This window comes from Camelus dromedarius, chromosome 8 (assembly GCF_036321535.1).
Source record: "Camelus dromedarius isolate mCamDro1 chromosome 8, mCamDro1.pat, whole genome shotgun sequence".
Classification (NCBI taxonomy): Eukaryota; Metazoa; Chordata; class Mammalia; order Artiodactyla; family Camelidae; genus Camelus; species Camelus dromedarius.
The window spans coordinates 20,969,210-20,978,309 of record NC_087443.1 but is presented as its reverse complement, the minus strand read 5'-3'; positions in this window follow the sequence as shown (position 1 = coordinate 20,978,309).

The window sequence follows — 9,100 nt, the reverse complement described above, 5'->3', positions numbered from 1 at the left end:
TGTATTAATATTTCAAGGATGTTTGGGGCTTTGTTCAAAGGGCAGAATTTGGCTATAACTGCATGCATCACTGCCCTTGGTGACGAACACGCAGCCATTGGGAGTGGGACACATCATGTCTACTTCCTCAGGACAATAGGGTACGAGGGGGCAGGAGGGTGGATCATCGGCAGCATCCTGGAGGGAAGCCTGGGGCACATGGACAGGGAGTGTTGGCACCGTGAGCAGAAGTTCTTGATGGGGAAGCGCTCCCGGCTGGGCTGAATGCAGATCTTGGGGCCGCAGGGCACCTGCCCACAGTGGGGCTTCATTAGGGCGACATTGATGCATCTCCCCTGCAGGGGGGAGAGAGAGAGAGAGAAGGTCACTAGAACCCGCTGGAATTGGGAGCAGAAGGCTGTGGTTTCCCTGGTCTCTGGGGCCTGCTGAGCGTCTTCTCTGCTCAAGCCCACCGTTTTCCTGCTGCCCAGAGTCTCACTGATCCCCCTGCTGGGTCTGTCTGGGCCTGTTGGTCCCCAGAAAGCCCCACCAGTCCCCACAGGGGCTCCATGTGGTGTGCAGGCTTCCCGCTTCCGTGAACCTGTCACTTAGGCATGAAGTGTCACCTTGAGTGCCTGTGGGTGACAAAGGCCACTGAACGCTGCCTTCTCCTCCTGGGACTGTCATTTTCCTCACCCTAGGTTTTAAAATCCTCGGCAACCCTTTAGAATAATGGTGGTTTTCCCCAGTAATGTAGCCACACTGGGAAAACAGAACACCTAAACCCTCTTGAATTTTTCACAAGCTCTTTTTTTTTTTAATGGAAGCACTGGGGGTTGAACTCAGGACCTCGTTCAGACAGCAGTGGAGACCCCGGGAGATGGCAGAGCCCATGAGTCTGCTGTGTGGACATAAGGGGGTACGGGAGGTAGCAGGGGCTTGGGAAGTGCCGGTGTCCTTCCCCTCTGGTTTTCTATTAATGAAGAGATCTAAGCCAGTGACCAATCGCTTCTTATACCAGCTCAGCCTCAGCGAAGGGATGTTTCTTGACACAATTGGCAAGTGGTTGATTGAACCTTAACTTCCAGTGCTTTGGAGCTTTGGCTCCAATTCTGGATTTCCTGCTTGCTACATAAGGATGTGCGTGTGTGTGTGTGTGTGTGTGTGTGTGTGCGTGCCTGCGTGTGTGTGTGTGTGTGTGTGCATGCCTGCGTGTGTGTGTGTGAGGAGTAGGGGTGCAGGGGTCGTCAAGCCTGCTTCCGTTGCTATCCCAAAGTCATGATCTGAGAGTTTCCTGAAGCACAGCTGTCAAGCTAGGACTTCCTGGAGAGCTGAAGCCCTGTCCCAGCTTTTTATCACACACCCCTGTGGGCGGGGTCAAAGGACAAGGACTCAGGACCTCCTTGGCCATGAACGCATCATACGGCCTGTCTGCAGCTCTAATTGTTACCCTGGACAACTGTTTCCAGCAAATACATATGAGCTCAAATTTAGACGTAGTCTGCAAACAACACAGTGTGAAAATAAGTGCTGTGACATCAACACACAAGGGAAGGGACAGCTGTTTAAGAACAGGTGACCTGTCCTGTATTTTAGAGACAATTTTTCTTTAAAAGTAAGTGAAATGTTTATACAGGAAATGGTGTGATGTCTGGGATTTGCTTCAAAATAATCAACGGTGATGGATCAGTAAAGCCAGGCTGGCTGGGGTTGACTGTCACTGAGGGAGGTGGAGGCGGCTCCCAGTGCAGTGCACAACTTTGGCTACTTTTGTATATTATTTAAAATTCCCAGCAAGATGAGGTCTCTCTGAGGCGGTGGTCCTGGAGCTGAGGCCAGCTGAGGGGACGGCCAGGGAAAGTCCCCGAGGAGAGGGCTCCTGGCTGTGTGACCGAGACCTGAGGTGTACCCAGCTGAGCTGGTTGAGGGGAAAGAGGTGAGCAGGGTGGGGGGGGCCAGCACCTCGGGGTCCCCGGGAAGGGGTTGGGGCTTGGCTTTAAGTGCAGTGAGTCTGTGGAGGGGCTGCAGGTCCGGGTGCGTTTGGACACAGAGGCAGCAGGACCTGCGGGGGGACTGGATGTGGGGGTGGGGGCCAGGGGGGATCCAGGACCACGTGCAGGTGAGTGACCTGAGCGCCTGTGGGTGAGGGTGCCATTTACTGTCACAGGGGAGCCTGAGGAGGGGGCGGGGCCTCTGTGTGGGACTGTCATGCTGTGTGGCAGCTTTCGACAAGATGACAGCAGTTTTAAAGGTCAGAGCAGTGCTGCTGGGCCACGCAGGCAGAGGGGGTGCAGCGGGCACCTGTCATCTCAGCTGAGCCACCCCAGGGCATAGGTGACAACTGGCATCCTCTCCTGGGGTTTGACAGGCCTGTGTGTGTCCCAGGGACACAAACAGAGACCTGCAGCTGCACGTGGCACCAGAGAAGCAGGGAAGGACCCTCCGTGTGTGGGTCTTGGGCCCACGTCCACACCCCGCCCTGCAGGTCCCAGGGTCAGAAGACAGGAGGAGTCTGACAGCTGCCAGCAACCGCGGGCTCAGCTGGAGCCCCTTCCCCCTGGATGTTTTTAAACGGCTTCCCCCTCAAGCTGGGCTGACACGGGGGTGGGGGCGGAGCCGTGGTCAGTGATGGAATCTGAGCACCAGCTCCCGTGGGTGAGGGGTCCCAGCTTCTAGATCATGCACGGGTCTCTGTGGGATCCACTGGACTATGTCTCACTGCACATCTGACAGTGGGTCCTGCTGTTTCTACCACTAGGGGGTGGAAGTGGAGCTCACAGATAGTCAGCAGTTTGCCCTGGTTTGTGCCTGTGGGCAGCAGATCTCAGGAATGGACACTGCTCCGACTGACCCCCGGCCTCGTGCACTGCAGCCCTGCAGTTCGGAGCACGGGGCCAGGACCAGCTCCCTGGTCCGCGTCCAGCTGCATCTGGCTGAGTGCTGGTCCCTGTGGAAGCGTGTGCTCGCCCCTTCACCTCAGCTGCACAAACCCCAGTGGTGTGGACGCACGAGCCGGCACACACAGCTCACTCCAGAGACAGGGCTCCTGATTACACAGGGCACTCACCGCACTGATGCGGGGACCCTCCTGGGGAAGAGGGCAGCCTTGTCCAGTTCCAGACCTCAGGGAGAGGCCTTCCCCATCTAGCCGCTGGGTGTAACGCTGGCTGTGAGTATTCGCATGATGCCTTTGTCAGGCCGTGTTCCTGGTATGAAGCTGGGATCGAACTGTGTCCAGTTCTTTTCTTCATCTGTTGAGACAGTCATGTTTCCCTTCTCCATTTGCTGCTGTGGTAATTTACATTGATAAATTAAACATAGAATCAGACTTGGATTTCTAGGGTGAATTCTTAATTAGTCTTGATGTATTGTCTTTTCTATATGTTGTTGGATTTCATTTGCTAGTATTTTGTTTTGGGTTTTTAAAATAAAATTTTTCTTATTTCTGAATTAAACTTCTGGTTTTGAGTTTTAAAAAAATATGTACACTATACTTTTGGTAAAAACTTCACAATATTTTTGTGTCAAGTCATTAGGGGACACACCTTAAACTTACATAGAGCTGTATGTTAATTACAACACACAGCCCACAACCCCTGGGATACACACCTCACATAAACACACATTTATATGCCCAATGTAGTCATATGTCACATTTGTGTACAACCACCCCACGTGCCTACAGCACACACTCAGACACCACACTCACACACACCACATACACATGCCATACACACTCACTCCACTCAAACCACACGTATGCCACACATGTTACATGTACTGAAACCATGTGTTGGCAGCGCTCCCACAGTGCACACGGGGCACACTCACAACTCACTCAAACACGCACCCTTATGTTTACAAGGACGACTCCAGCTCTTATCTCCTGTACAGAGACTGGAAGGCGTCACGGTTGTAACTTCAATACAAGACTTCGCTGCGAGCTACAACAAGGGGCAGGGGCAGGGGGCGTGAATGGTGGGGGCATGGTGCAAAGCCACCCTTACCGCTTCTCACACCCAGCCCTCACCCCCTGAGTTAATAATGCTTTTAAGAGCACTGAATCCTGTGTCCACTCCAAATACGTGATCTGGGCTGTCTGCAATTTCCAGTATCTGCAAGGGAGAGAAAATGGCTTGGCCCACAGCCAGGGGTTGAGGACTCAACAAGTCCCATCCCAGGAGACAGGCTCTTGCCTCCTGCCATGTTAGACTCCAAGGGCCACCGCCTGGCATCTGCCAGCAGCCAATCATTAGGGACCGGGAAGCCCCCCGCCCGCACCTCTGGTGTGTAGGTCTGCACAGCACTCGTTGCTCATCTGCAGTGGCTGTCTGCTATCTGAACACTGGGGTGGGCAGAGGGCCATCCTCGGGGTGACCCTGGGACAGCTGTCTTTGAAAGCTTTCCCCAACTGGTTTACCTGTTCTGAATTACCTGGTCTTTCTTATAGTCATTTACACCCACACAGTATACAGTCGCCCCCAAATTCCTAGACTTCTGAGCCTAAGAGAAAAAAAGCATTGAGTATAATTCACCAAATACATGGAGCACAAAGCTGGTAACAATGGTCTGGGCTCACTTCCTCCTTAGTGTCTGCAAACGCCTGTGGCTGCAGATTTCCATCAGAGAGATCATCACGGTGGCAGCCTTCCTGTCTGCAGAAGAAGCAGGGAGTGGTCTGGTCAGCAAGGAGCTGGAGGGCCCTGCCTCAGGCTGCCAGGCCCACAGCTCTGCTCCCCACACCTGTCCCTGGGGAGAGGCCACCCCGACCCCAGCGTCCGCCATCTAGAGTGCCTGGAGGGAGAAGGGGCCGAGGCCTAGGACCAATCTGACAGATGAGGAGGCTGAGAACGGCTCAGAGGTCTTCCTGGTGAACCCTCACTATGACCAGATGGCACAGCCTTGGCCCTGAAAGGCCGCTCCAGCGACCTCCCTGGACGAGGACCAGCCTTTCAGGTGAGCAAAGGCAGGAGCTGGGCTTGGGCCTGGGCAGCGCCTGTAGCCTTTCCTGCGGGCTCTGTGGGGCCTGCCGTTCAGGACTTGAGGTCAAGGCGCTTGGACAGCAGCCCCTATCCAGCTTCCTGCTTTTCCCTGCAGGCCAAGTGTCTCTCCTGACAAGAGCCATAACCCTGCAGTCCAGGTGCTGAGGGTTCAGGGCTGAGGACAGCCTTTCCCACTGTCGGAGACTCACTCATAGGACGAGAGTCAACCCGAGGGCGGAAGCTAAAGGGAAAGGAGACAGAGCTGGAACTGGGTGGACACAGGTGTGGGCAGCCAGGGGACGTCAAGGCCTTTGTTCCCTCAATTGATCCCTGTCTGCTCGTGGCCCCTGGCTTTTCCCTTTTCTGTCTCATGCAGCCCAACTGCAGGTCAAGCACCTCATGTCAAATAACCGTCTGGTTCTCAGGAACCTCCCTGGGGATGGTTTCATCCTCACTGCGCAGAGGAGGAAGTGGCAGCACAGAGAGGGCAAGGACCTCGCTCCAAGAGGCAGCGCTAGGAACTGGCCGCTCAGGACTTCTCTGCCCCCTGTCTGGTGGGCGTTGGGGATGCTGCTTTGCTGGCCCCATGGGAAGGGTCTGGCTTCCAATGTGCTCACCCCTGTCTCAGGAAGGCAGCCCTCAGGGACTCAGCAAGGGCCCTGCCTTGGCTGTCCGTGGTGAGAGGGCGTCACCCAGGGCCGTGCACCTGGGAATCCAGTGCTCACAACATCTCTGGTGAGGGCACATGGTCCTCCAACAAGTGAGACTGGGTTTGGAAAAAGTCATCCTGCTGACACCCCTGCCCTTTCCCATCGGCCCCTGCCACAGACCCCTGAGGTCCACTTGGTCCCTCCAAGCCACTTCCCCTTGGGATCTGTGTTAAGGAAGTGGCCAGGCCGCTTCATTAGAGTGCTGGGGCTCCTGGACTTCACGTGCCCCTGGAGAAAGAGACAACAGGCTGGAAAAGAGGCCTGAGCACCGTCCACGCAGGAGGAGAGCAGTGACCCCAGCCGCCACAGGGATGGGCTGTTCGCCTCTGTTAAAGCAGATGGCGAAGGATGGGCTGGGACACATGAGGCGGGGGGGTTAGGTCAGGCTGATCCAGTGTGTGGACTGAGCTATCACAGCAAGACTAAGGGGCTCTCACTCTGGGCCGAAGAGATGCCAACTTGTGGTGAGATCCGAGGGCCCCAGGTCCTGCTCGGCCTGACCCAACCCAGGAGCGCAGGAGGCCTGAGACCCAGGACCAGTGGAGGCCAAACCCAGCTTTGCCCACCTCAGCACAAACACCGGCCCCTCTTCTTGGCACCTGTGGGAAGATGTCTGCTTTGTCGATCGCACTCCGAATGTGCTGGAACTCCCAGCCGTTCACAGTCTCTGGCCCGGGACTGAGCTTGGTCAGCTTCACTCTTGCTTGAGCGGGCCTTTTTCTTGCGCTTCCCCCTGCACCCCAATCCCCACTCCCAGCTCTGCAGGTGGAGAGGACACCAGGCTGTTTATGCCCTCATCAAGCTGTTCACTTTGTAATATATCACCCCATCACAGACAGCTTTTCCGTTCCCCTGAGCCCCACTCCTACTCTGACACCTTCCCTTGAGGAATAGGTCCCCACCTTCACTCTCCAGAGAGGACCTGGGAGACTCTCAAGGGCCTCCCCACAGCTCCCTTGGTTCCGGTTCTGAACCCCTACCTTGGAGGAGGCCGTGGTCCCCCTCTTCCCCGTGGGCAGCTCCTCCACCAGAGGCCCACGCCCAGCCCCCTGCTGCCTCTGCCTCCTGCCTGACAGCTCCTCACTGACTTGTTTTCTTCCACCTCAGACGCACTCAGGTCTCTCTCTGAAATGCAGGCCACAGGGACACACAGAACCACACCGTCCCCCAGCTTACTGAGGGGCCAGCCCCGCCCCTGCTTCTCCTGGGAGCCGGGCCTGAGGAGCGCTGTCTCTGTGCGCTGGCACCGCCACGTCCCCTCCCCTGCAGCCTTGCTATTGGGCTCCTCTTCTGGTCTGAGCTTCTCTCCAAGGTGCTGAACGTGGCTCTGCGCCACAAATCCTGGAGCATTCAGTCCTTGACGTCCTCAAACTCTCTTTGGTATTTCACCCACTGAACTGGGATCCAGTCACTTGCATCATGAGACTCTCAACCTCACAGCTACTCAGGAGCTCCATATCTTCCCATCTCCAGGCCTTTGAGCCTACTGCTGTGTCCACCAATGTCTCACCTAAGATGCTTGCCTCCCTCCTGCACCACATGCCTCCCTCCTGCACCCCAGCCCAGCCTGGTGTTCAGAACCACACTCGTGAGCTACCTTGTCTCAGACCCACCAAGGGACCCAGCTTCCATCCACTGAAGCCCCCAGCACTTTGACAACCCCTAACCCTGCCTCCTGGTTCTGAATCTGCCTCCCCACTTCCCCCACTAGCCCAGAGCAGAGAGGGACACAAACAGCAGGTGCCCAGTACAGGCCAGTGTTCATAAAGGTCTCACACATCTGCTCCAGCAGATCCCAGGAGTCCTCAGAGCCAGCTTGTTCTAAGAAAAGGGAAGAGCACTCAGGGGACACAGGACAGGTGGAGGGCAGGGCATAGAGTGGGAGGAGATGGTCTAGCAGCACAGGTGTTTGCCAGTGTCCACCCAGTCAGGTGTCAGTGGGAGCCAGGGCTCTGAGGCTAGGGGTCAGGATGGGCCCTGAGGGGAGCCCAGGACAGCCCAGCCTGCACCCAGTGGAAACCCTCAGCTCCCTGGGTTTCCCTGGACCCTGACCACCATGCCTACCTCAGGGGATTAAAGCATCACTTACTTGTCTGAGGTGAGATTCATGAGGACGTGGCCACGTGTGGAGTAGGTGATGAAGGATATCCGCAGCTTAGGTCTGGGGAGGAAGCACGTGCTCATGAGAAGCTATAAATGACACAGGCTCAAAATGAAGCCAGTGAGTAGCCAGGAAGGAGGTGCATGCCCATTGCTCTACTCTCCACCCCAACTCTTCTGCTTTGCTGTCCATTTCCTAAACCCTGGAAATTCCTGTAACTTTCATGAAGGATTTTAGGAATCCTGGTGAAGGAGGCTGTGGAGATGTGGGCCTTCTTGGAAGAGAGTGCCAGGATGGCATCCTTCTCCAACCTTATGCTCCAATGCCTCACAAAGCATCTCACTCTGTCTCTCAGACACACACGAACACACACACGTGCACGTGCACACTGCACACACCAGGAGATAGACACCTATGCACTCTTGCATGAGGACTTCCCAACTGGCCTCTCCTGGTCTGTAAAATTCTTTGTACCTTCACTCATCTTCCCTTCTTTACAGCCTTCCCTGCCTTGTCTCCTCTCATCTCAGAAAAATGATTCTCCTTCTTGGCAGCTATTCGTATACTCCCCTCCCTATTTTCTCCCTGGCCACTGTCTTTTGGTCCATTGATCCTCATTATATTTTAGCTAAATTGCTACAGTGGTTCCTAGGTAAACTTTCTACTGCTCCTGGCTCTTGTTATAACACTTACCAACAATATTAGAATTTCCTTCCTGGTACACAAGCTTGACCATGTCAGACCCCTGCCCAAGAATTGTTTATAGCTTCATATTATTCACAGCAGGAAATCCAAGTCCCCTGACTTGGCATTATGAGCCCTGGTGGCCTGGGACCAAGTCTGTCCTGTCCAGCCCCATCTCCCAGCTTTCCTCTGAGTTAACCCTGCCCTCCGGCCAAATAGACCACTCACTGCGCAAGAAGTCTTGATGGTTCCTGTTACTCTGTCTTTTCCCATCTTTCAAGACCCAGTTCAAAATTCCACATCCTCTAAAAAGCCATCCCTGATTTTTTTTTAAAGAATTCTTGCTTTTTCCTTCAATTTGCCTTATTTATAAATAACTTTGTCCTTTTCTTTTGGCCCTTGGCACCATTCAACCTGGTGCTTAGTTACTGGGTCACGGGTTTGCCTGTTTTCTAATCTGTGAGGTCCTCCAGGGCAGATTGTGTCCCCTACAATATGGCCTGACTCCCAGGCAGGAGCCAAGAAGTCTGCTGAAACCTGATGGAACCAGTGTGCTCTGTCCTTTTTTTCTGCTTCAGAATACCTCCCTGACACGAGGGAGTCCTATGCTCACCGAATCTAAACAAGTGTGTACTCTGCCTGGC